The 14,339-nt window shown below is 35.5% G+C and overlaps 2 protein-coding genes and 1 long non-coding RNA gene across 3 annotated transcripts in view; all 3 read left to right on the top strand.

Moving 5' to 3' along the window:
- The window catches only part of LOC120332866 (FGFR1 oncogene partner 2 homolog), a 424,145-nt gene that overhangs the window by 167,620 nt on the left and 242,186 nt on the right, over nt 1-14,339 (top strand).
- LOC120329781 (FGFR1 oncogene partner 2 homolog) overlaps nt 1-14,339 on the top strand; it is a 443,159-nt gene that overhangs the window by 250,081 nt on the left and 178,739 nt on the right. The gene's annotated exons all lie outside the window — the stretch shown is intronic.
- On the top strand, nt 10,269-13,629 carry LOC144423058 (uncharacterized). 2 transcript variants are annotated; one of them, XR_013475550.1, is made up of 3 exons: nt 10,269-10,771; nt 11,966-12,165; nt 13,182-13,629. It is a non-coding gene; the product is annotated as an uncharacterized LOC144423058 (long non-coding RNA). The 2 variants fall into 2 exon arrangements; XR_013475551.1 differs by having other exon boundaries at nt 10,269-10,775.

The following is a 14,339-nucleotide window of genomic DNA, read 5'->3' as shown; positions in this document are numbered from 1 at the left end:
AATATTAGATCCCTGGGTAAATACGCTGATCATCTAATGGAACTGATTTCTCACTTCCGTACCCTGCCACAAATTATCGCTCTGAGCGAAACCAGAATCAAAAGTCAGTCCACTGTTACCAATGTGGACATTCCTGGATACGTCTTTATCCATGCCCCCTCCCCAACGCAAGCTGGTGGTGTTGGTATCTATATCAAAACTAACATAGAATACCAAATTGTTCAAACTTTCAACTTATCTTTTCAAAATTGTGAGGACATGTGGATTGAACTCAAGTATTCTCAACCAAACTCAAAAGCCCAAAGCTTAGTTATGGGGGTAATTTATAAGCATCCGCATCGCAATATTCCATCTTTTACTGAAGCCATGGCTTCTTTATTTGACAAGTTAGCGAGGGCAAATAATCCTAGGTGACCTCAATATCAACCTCCTAGATACCCACGATACTCCCACTTCCAATTATCTAGATATGCTTTTGTCCCACTTTGTATTTCCAATTATCACCAGACCCGCTCGAGTAACTTCATCCTCCCACACCTTAATAGATCACATTTACAACAACACCATAAAATCTTGTTCATCATCATTTATCATTCTTAGTGATCTCACTGATCATTTCCCTATTATGTGTACACTATCTTCATCCAGTCCTAGAGTTAAAACAGAAACACGCATGAAACGTGACATGGCCAATTTTTCTACTGACACATTCAGATTAGAAGTCGAGTTGATGTGCAACCGTTATATTGGTGAAATTTTATCTGCACAAAATTTTAATAGCTCATTCGATCTCTTTCTCAACCATTTTAAGTGGTTAATTAACAAACATGCACCACTCCGCCCACTTTCACGTAGAGAAAATAAATTGTATTCTAAGCCCTGGATTACCAGGGGAATCCATAAGTCAATGAAACACAAAAATAATATGTTCAAGCAAATGTATCTGAAGGGAAATGCATCCCAGCGTCTTCACTACAAAAAGTACAAAAACATTCTAACTCATTCGCAGAGAAAATCGAAACAACAGTATTACCATAATATTCTAGTGAACAACAGAGGCGATGTGAAACGCACATGGCAAACCATCAATGAAATCATCAAAATTAAGTCAAGAGATAACACCACCATCTCAGAGTTGATACTAGAAAATGGTACCACAGTTTCTGATCCAGTTCAAGTGGCCACCGAATTTAATAAATTCTTCTCAACCATAGAGAAGAAACTTGCAGATGAAATCGCACGTTGCTCAAAACCATGTACCGAATTTCTAGGTGTACCTTCGCAGAACTCTTTCTTTCTTGAATTAACAACACCTTCGGAAGTTCTCTATGTAATCAGGAACCTGAAAAAGGGTAAAGCTGTTGAGCCCGATGGTATTTCCTCCTATTTCCTAACAATAGTTGCCGATATTATATCACCGGTACTAAGTCACTTTTTCAATTCATCGTTTAGTCTAGGCATATATCCTTCCTCATTGAAAATGGCTAGAGTAATACCAATTTTTAAATGTGGTAAAAAAAGAATAACCCTTCGAACTATAGACCGATTTCCATTTTATCCTCAATTAGCATCATAGCGGAAAAGTTGATTTATACCAGAATGATGAGTTATTGTACCAAATTTAATTTGATAAACAAATGCCAATTCGGATTCCAGGCCAAACACTCAACCAGTCATGCCATACTTGATTTGACTTCATTTATCTATGATAAAATAGACAAAGGCGACTATGTCTGTTGTGCCTTTTTAGATCTAAAAAAGGCTTTTGACACTGTGGACCACACTATTCTCACCCATAAGTTAAAACATTACGGTTTTAGAGGTAATGCAGGCAAACTATTATCCAATTACCTGACGGGTCGTTACCAATTTGTTGAAGTAGGCCCACACAGATCTCCAATTTTGCCCATCCACTGCGGAATTGTTCAGGGTTCCGTAGTTGGCCCATTAGCTTTTCTCCTTTTCATAAACGACTTGTCCAACTGCTCGAACCTCTTGAGTAAATTGTTTGCAGATGATGCTTGCTTGCTCGCCAACGCAAAGGACCCAGCCACTCTTCAACTTAATATGAACACTGAAATAAATAAAATTTATTAATGGATGTTATGCAACAAACTAACAGTAAATATAGATAAGTCTAAAATCATGGTATTCAGCCCAAACTCTCGCATCAAATACCCAAAACTCTCAGTTGAAATTAAGGGTAACAAATTAGAAGTAGTCGATTCTTTTAAATATCTTGGACTCAATATTGACCACCAATTAAAGTGGAACACGCACACCTATGAATTGCATAAGAAACTATCAAGGACTGTAGGGATTCTGGGTAAGCTCAGATATTATTTACAGGATTATACTCTGAGGACCATCTACTTCGCGCTTTTTCAGTCCCACATTCAGTATGCTATTGCTGCATGGGGTTCTACATCTCGAAAAAATTTGCGCAACTTAGAAATTCTGCAAAATAGAGCTATTAGAATTCTTTCCCGGGCACCTTTACGTTCTAACTTAAACATTCTATACCACAATCATATAGTGTTAAAATTACTTGATATCCATAAGCTAGAAATTGCTAAGATTAGGCATCAATTCCAAAACAATCAATTACCAGCAGCTTTTGAGCATAACTTTGTGACACTTAGCTCAGTACATGACCACAACACTCGTTCCTCGACAAAGAGTAATTTATTTGTACCTCGCTTTTCACTTAAGGGAACACTGTTTTATACACTGTGGAATACTTTCATACATTAATGTCCTCCAGCTTTTTTCATGGCTAAGACTGATACCGCGAGTTACCGTATTTCCCGGCGAACAAGTCTAACCATCAAATAAGTCGAAGCCTATTTTTAGCACTGAAAAATAGGGTTTTTCCATATAGCTCTCAAATAAGATGGGGCTGAAAAATTGCTTCTCTGTTGGTCAGTAAGGCACTAATATGTATCAATAATTTTATATCATTAAATCCAGGTATGTTCGCTTCAGTTAGAATAATACGCACAGTATTAATTCTTAACAATATAACAATAATTTCAATCATTTTGACCAACCCATTAACTGGAACGCTAAAATAACCTGTGAATATGGTGTAATAACTTTGATAAGTACTGCGCTGCCTATACGTCTACGAATTAATAACAGCTGTGTTTTCAATCTAGTGTGTTTTCCCCCTGTATTGGCAAAATGGTCATAAATCAATCACTTTATCCCGGGGTAGTCGTTTTGTTTTCTTTTTGAAGTACCGAGCATAAACAGGGAATGCTTCGTGTCACGTTTTTTAAAGGAACAAAACAAATAACATCTGGCAGTACAAAGTCAATTAAATAAGCTTGATTGGCAGACAGTTTGACAATACATTATAAAATATAACAACCCATATATGAAACATATGCAAGTCATGTTTAACAAGTGAAAAAATTAGCCCATCCCAGAAAAAATAAAATAAGCATACCAACTTGCGTACATCATGTCAGGGGATACTGAAAGATTCAGTCTAAAGGGAGTTATAGTTAATCGTTATATTTTTTTTACTCCACATCGATATATAACATATTTTATGTCTTTTCGTGCAACCGTTTAATTCATACAGTGCATTTCATCTTTTATGAATTTGGTCACTGATTTAAATAATAAAAAAACATGCTCGTAACCAGGATGTTATGTTTTTTTTTTATTTTAAATACTTATGATGGATATTTGGTATTTTTTGTTTTTTGAAAATGTTCTTTTTTTCTTCAAAATATTTATTTTGAAATGTTTTGGTGTTTCATTAACTTTTTAAGCTATTAACCTGAATCAACAAGCGTTTTAGGTGTCGCTGCCTGAAGACCTCTTGAGGTCCCTCGCGACTCCTGTCACACAATTTAAGTTAGTTTCCACTTGTATTTGTAATTATTTTTTTTATATATCATACCATGTTTAAATTGTGTTGACGAATAAATGATGATTGATTGATTGACTCAAAACAATTTCTGTAATGCATAATTAAAAAAATTTAAATACAAATGTGCATATGCAAATTTAGAAACAACCACTTCAAGTCATCGAATCTAACTTAACAAGTAAATGTCTTTTGCTTTCAATAATTCGTAACATTCAGAAATCGTAGCTTGGTTTTAAGTTCAGAAGTTAGGGAACAGACTTTTGTTGTCGTACGGTACCATAAACTACAATGCAGAAGTTCGTTGTAGCACGATACTTATCCTAACAAAACGCAGTGGTTTGCCGAATGACTAAACCGTCTTACCGACATTCATACCCATTTTAATAATATTAAAATTGTACTTTCTATAAAGATATACAGAGTACAAATGCGCCATTCCATTTTTTTGTCAAACCTGTTGCTAACGACCAAGGACATTTTTTGCGTAGAAGTCTTGCGCATTTCAAATTTATTCATGCATATTATTGCGTCATTACAACTCAAAACCTGAGATTATTTATCTGTAGTTTTCAAATTATGGATTGTATAAAAAGGCTTTAACCCGTCTTCTCAAATCTCAATACATATCGTGTTTCAATGTCAATATCAAATTATAAAAAATGACGTGCTTTCAACCATTCACATGCAAGCAAATTTATGATACAATAAAGTCACAGGGTGGCGGTCAACACCGACGACCATGGAAAGTGATATCTGACTCGTGTCTCCGCTGAATGAAATTCACTTTGAAAGGGGATTTCCATAATTATCCCAAGTTAAAAAACCCGAAAGGACGACAAATAAGCCAATAACCATGTGCCGAACAACGTCTCCCGGATAGTAATCCACGTAGGGCAGGGGTCTCCAACACGCGGCCCGCGGGCGCATGCGGCCCGCCAGCCAATGTTTTGCGGCCCGCGTCATGGTTGATATTTTTCACAAAAAACTAAATTAGTACGATGTCAATTTTTACTAGGTTTTATCGTGTCATTTATCATCAAGAGTCCGATCCGACAAACTATAAAAAGTGAAGCAAAATTCCCCCCTGTTGTCCACGTTCATGTTTTATTATTGGACACGTAGTGGACATAGCGATCGTTTCAATATTATGTTGTTGTTGTTGTTCTTAGTGTCCTTGTTCTTTGACACGTTTTGGAGAAATCGCTTTTCTCTTCGAATACTGGACCAGTTGCTTTGAAATTTTCAGTGGTTGAAGATAAAATTATTCCCCAGTAGGCTATCACTTTTATTCATTTTAAATATTAAATAAATATCTGTTAGTTCTGTAAGATTTGTTTTTGTTTGCTATGACGTCATTAAACGTTCTGTGGATATCGTAGCTCTCTTGTATTGTTATATTGCAATTATAAATGCGATAATTTCGCATGTTCATTGTGACGAAATAAAAGAGTTTCGGTCAGTCCATTGTGCCCAAAGAAAGGTTTGCAAAGCTAATTGCACATTCACTTTGCATACCTGCGATTTTTGCAAGTTCTTATATTTGCGAGCAGTGTTTTTAGACTATGAAAGTTAGCAAGTCAGCCCTCCGCACACGACTAATGGACGAGCATTTGCATGTTTTCTTGAGACTAGCAAACCAACGCAAAATAAGGCCAAACATCGAGACCAAATAACCAGCACAAGTGAATGAATATATATATGTTTTATGTCTCGTTTGCTGTAAGATTCAAGTGTACTTTCAACACAATACATTCAGATACCCATTTCTGTACCTAATTTATTGGTTTGCGGCCCGCGTGGTCAATAATTTTCAAAAAGTGGCCCGCGACATGTTTTGAGTTGGAGACCCCTGACGTAAGGTATAGGAGTAGTCAACCACCGGACTACTACTCCACGACCTGGTAACCCTGTGCGTTCGGGCACGGTTTAAATACTTTCATTGCCTTTTAAGCTGATAAGGAATAAAGGTAGAAAATAGAATCTACTACAAACCATTTAACCGTATTCAGAACTCAGGTGATCACTGACGATTCTTATGGCGACGGTATCACCATCAGGGGCGATAGAGATACCTAGAGATGTTTTTGAACGAGTTCGCCGATTTAGCGAGGAGGGTTGGTAGCATAAAAGTCATATTGGGGATGGCAAAATAGGGATGGCGAAATACGGTCGAAAGGTGGCAGATTAGGGATGGCGAAATAGGGACGAAAAGCCAAATTGGGGATGGCAAAATGCGGTCGAAGCGTGGCAGATTAGGGATGGCGAAATACGGTCGAATGGTGGCAGATTAGGGATGGCAAAATGCGGTCGAAGCGTGGTGGCAGATTAGGGATGGCAAAATGCGGTCGATGCGTGTCAGTTTATGCCAAATCGACTGTCATAATGCGCTGTATAGTATACAAATAACAATTACCAATTGCTTCAAAATTACAGAGAAATATGGCCAAAGTGTTTAGATTTGGGGCTGATGAAATGGGTTGGTACCTGTCATAGTCGGGCTGGCAAAACACATTCGATGAGTGTCAAAATGTGGAAGGCGAAATAGGATCAGTGAGTCAAGTTGAGGATGACAAAATGCGGTCGAAGCGTGGCAGATTGGGGATGGCGAAATGCGGTCGAAGCGTGGCAGAATAGGGATGGCAAAATGCGGTCGAAGCGTGGCAGATTAGGGATGGCAAAATGCGGTCGAAGCGTAGTGGCAGATTAGGGATGGCAAAATGCGGTCGAAGCGTGGCAGATTAGGGATGGCAAAATGCGGTCGAAGCGTGGTGGCAGATTAGGGATGGCAAAATGCGGTCGAAGCGTGGCAGATTAGGGATGGCAAAATGCGGTCGAAGCGTAGTGGCAGATTAGGGATGACGAAATACGGTCGAATCGTGGCAGGTTAGGGATGGCGAAATGCGGTCGAAGCGTAGTGGCAGATTATGGATGGCGAAATACGGTCGAATCGTGGCAGGTTAGGGATGGCAAAATACGGTCGAAGCGTGGCAGGTTAGGGATGGCAAAATGCGGTCGAAGCGTGGCAGGTTAGGGGTGGCGAAATAGGGTCAATGCGTGGCAGATTTGGATAGATACCGATACGGTCGATTCGTGTCAGATTAGGGAGGCCGAAATAGGGTGGACGGGTGTCATGTTAGAGGTGGCAGGATGGCAAAATGCGTGTCTCACATTTTAAAATTCTATTGCCCGATTTTACATCGTGTCTTTATTGTGTTGTTTTGACTGTTTTTTGTTGGGCGGGCATGTACTTGTACGTTTTTAACTTTTTTATAAAAATATGCCCGTCCTCCAGGTCCTCTGCATTTTGTTTGTCCGTTTGTTGTTGTTTTGTTTCTTTCAGAGTGACTAACAAAATAAAATTGATAAATTAATGTGGGATGTTCTTCCTCTTAAAGTAAAACCGGAACCCAGAATCAGACATGTTGCTGGCAATGAATTATGTGTGTTTTGTTCACAAGAGCCTGAGTTTGTTTCACACATATTTTGGAACTGTCCTTTCACACAAGATGTTTATGATTATGTTTATTCTATTGCCTTAAAAATCAATTATTGTGTTTTGAGAAATAATTATATTACGTGTATTTTATTAGATTTGAATCAACAATGTTATTCACAATTGTCAAACTTGGAACGTAATGCCATTATACTATTATTTTGTACTGCCAGACATAAAATTTGGTTGGAGAGAAACTTAGTCATTTTCCAAAATGTTAATCCCAATGTCAACAATGTGATAATGAAAATTAAGAACTCCCTCATAGCAAGAAGGAATATTGAAAAGTGTAGCCAAAATCCGAATTTTACAAGAGAACTTGATATTTTATATAATAGCTTCTGATTAGTTTTGCATAGTGATTCTTAGTATTGAAACTAATAAATTTTTTTTGTTTTCATGATTATAATTAATGCTAATGAATAAATATTATACTAACTAATGATTAATGTTAAAAATACATACTGGATATACCAATGGACTATTATATGGAAAAATGGACTATTATGGAACAACTACTCTGCTGATGATGTATTTGTTTTGTCACTTGTATACACTTATTTATTGATATTCCTATATTATTTTATTTATTCTTTAATTATTGATTAATCCACATTGTGGAAACATTAAAAAATAAAATAAAATTGATTGATTCTATCATTGCCGTTTTTTGTAAATAATGAGTGACATGGCATTATGACATGGTTCGATATATTCTTGTATAAACTGTTACTCTGCATTAAATTTTGTTTTTAACTGCTTATACCTTCAATTGTAAATACCGTAATCAGTGACATGGCATTATTATTTACCACATATTATTTTAACCCTGTCATTCTATCTAATCTTCATACCTTCAATTACGTAGCGTTCACTCTTTGAACTATGACAAACGAAAATTAAGAGTATTAGTTCTATGTTTGAACTGTAACTCTAGCTTTGAGTACAGGATCATTAAAGTCTTCACCCTTCTTTTTGTAAACTATGAATGACAGATATATAAGAAACAATTTATATATTTGATGAAGTCTCCTTTGATTGTTTATTTAATGTCATTGTACTCCCTGATTGGGTTGAATGTTTATTCTCCTGTTAGGTTCGGAGTACATTTTGGCATACTGAGTTGTGGTTATCAATATACTCATGGTGATGCATTGCTATGATTTACCTCAAATTTGGGCAATTATTAATCTGCAAGATGGGAACTTTAAATAATATAATCAGTATTGTAACTAGTTGTTCTCCTTGTAGTGGAATCATGATCAAGTATTAATTTAACGATTTGTAAATCAAGAGTATTTCTGATGGTCCTGCATTGCAGGAATAAAATTCAATCAAATCATTTCTGCTGATAGTCTGCATAATATTGTAATATTTGAATATATTTCCGTATATAACTCTCATTTCATGTATAATCGCACTTTGAACTTGCATACTCCGAAATAGTTTTTCCAGAAAGTGGCTGGATTAGCATAATAGTGAAATTCATCCTTTTTTTTCTATTAAGTATAGCGCAATTCTTTGTATCCTTCGAATTAATAGACAATTTTCAAACTCAAACTAGTATTCTATTCCAGTGCTCTTCAACAGGGGTTCCGCCGAACTCTAGGATTCCGCAATACATGCAGTGGGGTTCCGTGAGTTTAATTGGTTCCTTAGGGGTTCCGCGTTTATTTATTTTTTTCAGGGGGAATCATTTCTTGCATCAGCATGTTGATAAGTTATTATAAATATTCTTAGACCACCGTGTCTCATTCAAACTCCAAGTAGGCCAGTTCGTTAGAGAGGAGGTTTAGGCACAAGGCAGTCAATAGACAAAACAGAAATATTTTCGGTTGTTGCGTCACTTTAGTCATTGTTATGCAACTAACAAGAACGCTGTTGTTGCACCATAGTTACATAAGTATGTAGGTAGACATTGCGTGAGACTGGAGAAAGTATATACGACAAACTAGAGTTGTTGTTCAGCTTTTGTTGGAATATAGTAAAAATAGTGTGAAACCCAACTTTTCAATATTTAGTCAATACAGATGAAGCAAAATAGTATATTTTCTTATGTGAGGCGAAATAATAACAACGGTGAAGGTCAGGACGACAATGAGCAAAGTAGTTCAAATACAAAAAGCGGCACCTGCTCCTCCTAAGCGAACTAAATGTAATTCAATTGCCAAAGTTGGAAATTTGTTTTATAATTTTGTTAATTGGGGTTCCATAAAAAACGAAAAATTATATCAGGGGTTCCACAATAACAAAAATGTTGAAGAGCACTGTTTTATTCACAATGTAGTAAGTGAAGTTTGAGTTTAAATATTCATCCCTATACATCCCTGAATGTAAAATTTTTACTATATTTTGGCAAATTACCACAAATACATTAGCTCCACTTCCTATCAATAGCACTGCTATAGGTATTTGAACTATTTGAAAATTCAATATTGCTGGAAGTTTTCTTTATATTTGATATATTCAATTACCTTTTGAGATTTTTGTTGTTTGGTGTAAATGTTTTAATGGGTACACCTGTTCCACAGAACACCCCCTGTAGACACTAGAACTTAGATCTCTACAGACCCCGATTTCATTTCAGAGTATTTTTCATTCTTTGTTAATTAATGATATTAGTTATTTATATGTTTGATTACAAACCCCCTTCTTGTACTTTGAAAAATCCCTTTCCTTAGTGATTAAAATTGATTTTCATATTCACATTGTGCTATAATGGTTTTTCATAAACCAAAGTTAATCCTATCTTTGTAAATCCAATATTTCAATTATTTATTTCTTCCATTTATATTCCTTTTCATATACCATAAAATTATCCAAATACGCTCATTGGGTATAATTACCACAATTTGTTCTCCATATTATTAATTCTAGTGATCCCTAGACCCCTAGTGATTTTTCTTAGAATGCATGGATCAACAAACCTGATAACTAACTTCAATCATTAGCCCCTTGTAATTGTGCCTTTTTACAATTATTTAAGTTTATAATACTCTGTAATTAGCCGTAACACACATAGTCATCCAATACCTGTGAATCTTATCTTATGCATAACAGTGAATATGGGGGGAGCTGACTTGGATGACCGTATGGTCGTATCGTTCCCTCCAGTCTTTACCATAAACAGTGTTTATTTATTTGTATTTATGCTTCCATATTTATATTTGTTTTGGTTGACGAATCAATAAATTTCTCTCTCTCTCTGCATGTACAACATACAGACATAGATTCAATAAAGCTTTTGATGACAGGACCTAATATGTACTGTATATTTGACGTGAAAACAAAGAATTCTATAGCATCTCTATCACAAAACAAGAATTCAGGAATTGCTATCACAAAGTTGGCATATCTACAAATTCTGGGATGACGGCTACAACTAAATCAGTACCGTAAGTGAGTGTGCCTTTTAATTGTTATATGATGTCTTCTATATATTTCTGTATTAGTAACCCATTATATTAATGCATATATCGATATGCATACATTATAAACTCTTTAAAATGTATAAACGCCAGAGTCATAATTTGAATGTATCTCAATAATTGTTCTGGTAAATATTAAATGCAAATGAAGGTTTGTTCATAGTGGGGGAGAATTAAAACTTTTTTAAATATTCCAAAAGAGGAATGTTCCAAAATAAGGTTGTTAACCACTGGCCTAGAGGTTCCAATTACTGTTTTGCGTGCTTATACTATTCCTGATAGTCTTGATCTTAAAGATAATCAAATCATTTACAAAATTCTGTTTTGAATACGACAAATTTTAATTTGTAAAAAAGTTGAAAATTGTGTTTTTGCTGATTAACCAGAAAGATACAACATACCGCACCCGATCTAATCAACACTCAGTCATTTTAGCTTACAATAAGTATTTGACTCATACAAAAATATTGATGAGGATTTTATATACTAGGATTCTATTTGAATAGAATAGCCTATGTCACATCCATCATAAAAATTTCAAAAACTGAATTGAAATGTGTGCTAATAAAGATGAAGAAAGCTATGACTTCTACCGTATGTCATCGAATATGAATGCTGGTTGTGGTTATACATCATAAAAAGATTACTTTACCCAGTTTATCAACTGCTATAGTCCATATCTTGTATGATGTGAAGAGCTCCTGGTTTAAAATTTTATGACATCTTCCTAACTTATTTCTATAACTATTGGTGTCCTACATTGCAACCTGATTCCAAGAGTTCTCATTAAGTAATCTTCAAATTATCTTACACAATTTATCTCAAGTAGAGAAAAAGTTTTTACTTATCGATCTTTAGATCGTATAATTAGCGAGTTATTAATTAATTAGTGACGGGACACTCGGTGTCACTTTAGAGTCATGAATCGAAACCGCAGTTTCGATCGATAAGTCTTCGGCCTTCGACTGATATTCTCGTGTTTATGTTTGGTGATATAAATATTGCAAATATCAACTTCACAAAACATTAATTACATGAATATGCCTTCCAGGATGAGTAGTAATTCTGCAACTCGACTTGATCATATGTACACCAAATTATTTGATAAGATCATGAAGCCAATTGTGTTAGTTGATAGTTTAATTTTCTATATTTTTCCAGAATGAATTGGAACATGAATGAGTTGAAAGCTCTCCCAGACATGAAGCGAGATCTGAAACACTTCACTTTCGCAAATTTTCTAAATGAAGCTCAAACTGTATTTAACGATGAAGTCTCTTTTATGGCAAAAGAAGGCCAAAGATAGTTATTATGCTGAATGCTTTGACAAACATAAGAATGACTAATAAAGAAAATACCTGGTAAATCCTTAACTCTATTATCAATAAGAAAAGTAAGGAATCTCATTCCCACACTTGATATGGTGAGACCTAGAGCAGTAGCATTAACAGTTTATGTATCTAAACTCTTGTTCATTTGCTAACAATTTTTTTTCTCAGTACAACTTTTCGCTACATATAATAATAATGGTGTTGCGTCCATATTTGAGTACTACCGTATTTTCTCGTTTTGTAGCCCGGGCCCATATTTTTTTAACCAATCTCACTAACAGGGCCCTTATTGAAACCGGCCCTTATTCAAGCACGGGCGCTTGTTATTTTTAAAGTAAAATTATACACAAAAATAACGGTATCTTTGAAGAAAAATATTTGACGACATTTATCCGTTATGACAAAAGCGCTTCTTATTTCCTATTGTTCTCTACCCCTGAAAAATCAGCTTTCACATCGGGAGGATATTCAAGCACCGGCCCTTATTTATTTTTATGTTCTGTTCACATGGGCGGCTATTCAAACGGGCCCTTAATCAAGATCGGGCGTTAAAACAAGGTTTATTTACCGATTTTAAATTCTATTACAATATTTTTTTTTTCATTTCTGTATCACATTTAAACGCTCTGTTTTAGTTACTGCAATTTGTAGTTAAACTGTCGCATCCAGGTGATAAATATTTATGGCTGTTTTGAAGCGGAGGTTTCACCTAAACACCACATGAAAAATATGTGCCATAAATAGCATTTCACTCACATAACCCTCCAAAAGATTTAGCCATAACAAATACTTGTAATCTTTTGACCGGACCCACCACTTATCATTTAGTCCCGCTGACCAAAATTCAGTAATAATTCTTGAAATAAAACACAGTAATGATTTAATGGGTTGGTATGATGCAGCAAATGATTTTTTATTTATTATCCTCCATCTTATTCTATGTAACTGTGAGAACATCGCTGTCACTGTGTGGGATAATTATATATTCCAGTATGTCATTAAATTGGTTTATAATTTTCAAAAATAAATTTTTTTTGCATCCACAGATCAATTGTTTTTCACAAAAGAAAAATGAGTTGAACTAGCATTTTTTAGTCGTCGTGAAGGATGATCACATCAAAGGATAGCAGATGCATTCAATGCACTTCATCTGGGAATATTCAACAGTAGCGAAAAAGATTCGGAAATTCAGAGAAAGTGCAGCATATGGACAAACCTCATTCTGGGCAATCAAGTATACCAATCAAAATTCAAGGTCCATCTGTATAACTTGGAGCTAGGTATTCAAACGTCAGACGTCAGATAGCTTTTAAAACAAAAAGGTTTCATCTTCAGAAGTAGGGATCTTATATCTTAACAGAAGATGGTTCCGAAGGCCTAATTTAATGTGTTCTATGGAAAACACATGTGCTCAGATCATTCTTTATGATGATCACATAAACGGTTCCAACACAGTGAAAAACCGTCGAAAGCACTAGGGATGTACAGTGGGCAAAAACGATACAGAAGAAAGCGAAAATGCTGAAGTACTACCGTATTTGCTCGTTTTGTAGCCCGGGCCCATATTTTTTTAACCAATCTCACTAACAGGGCCCTTATTGAAACCGGCCCTTATTCAAGCACGGGCGCTTGTTATTTTTAAAGTAAAATTATACACAAAAATAACGGTATCTTTGAAGAAAAATATTTGACGACATTTATCCGTTATGACAAAAGCGCTTCTTATTTCCTATTGTTCTCTACCCCTGAAAAATCAGCTTTCACATCGGGAGGATATTCAAGCACCGGCCCTTATTTATTTTTATGTTCTGTTCACATGGGCGGCTATTCAAACGGGCCCTTAATCAAGATCGGGCGTTAAAACAAGGTTTATTTACCGATTTTAAATTCTATTACAATATTTTTTTTTTTCATTTCTGTATCACATTTAAACGCTCTGTTTTAGTTACTGCAATTTGTAGTTAAACTGTCGCATCCAGGTGATAAATATTTATGGCTGTTTTGAAGCGGAGGTTTCACCTAAACACTACATGAAAAATATGTGCCATAAATAGCATTTCACTCACATAACCCTCCAAAAATTTAGCCATAACAAATACTTGTAATCTTTTGACCGGACCCACCACTTATCATTTAGTCCCGCTGACCAAAATTCAGTGATAATTCTTGAAATAAAACACAGTAATGATTTAATGGGTTGGTAT

Source organism: Styela clava, chromosome 5 (assembly GCF_964204865.1).
Source record: "Styela clava chromosome 5, kaStyClav1.hap1.2, whole genome shotgun sequence".
Classification (NCBI taxonomy): Eukaryota; Metazoa; Chordata; class Ascidiacea; order Stolidobranchia; family Styelidae; genus Styela; species Styela clava.
This window is presented reverse-complemented; position numbering and strand designations above follow the sequence as displayed.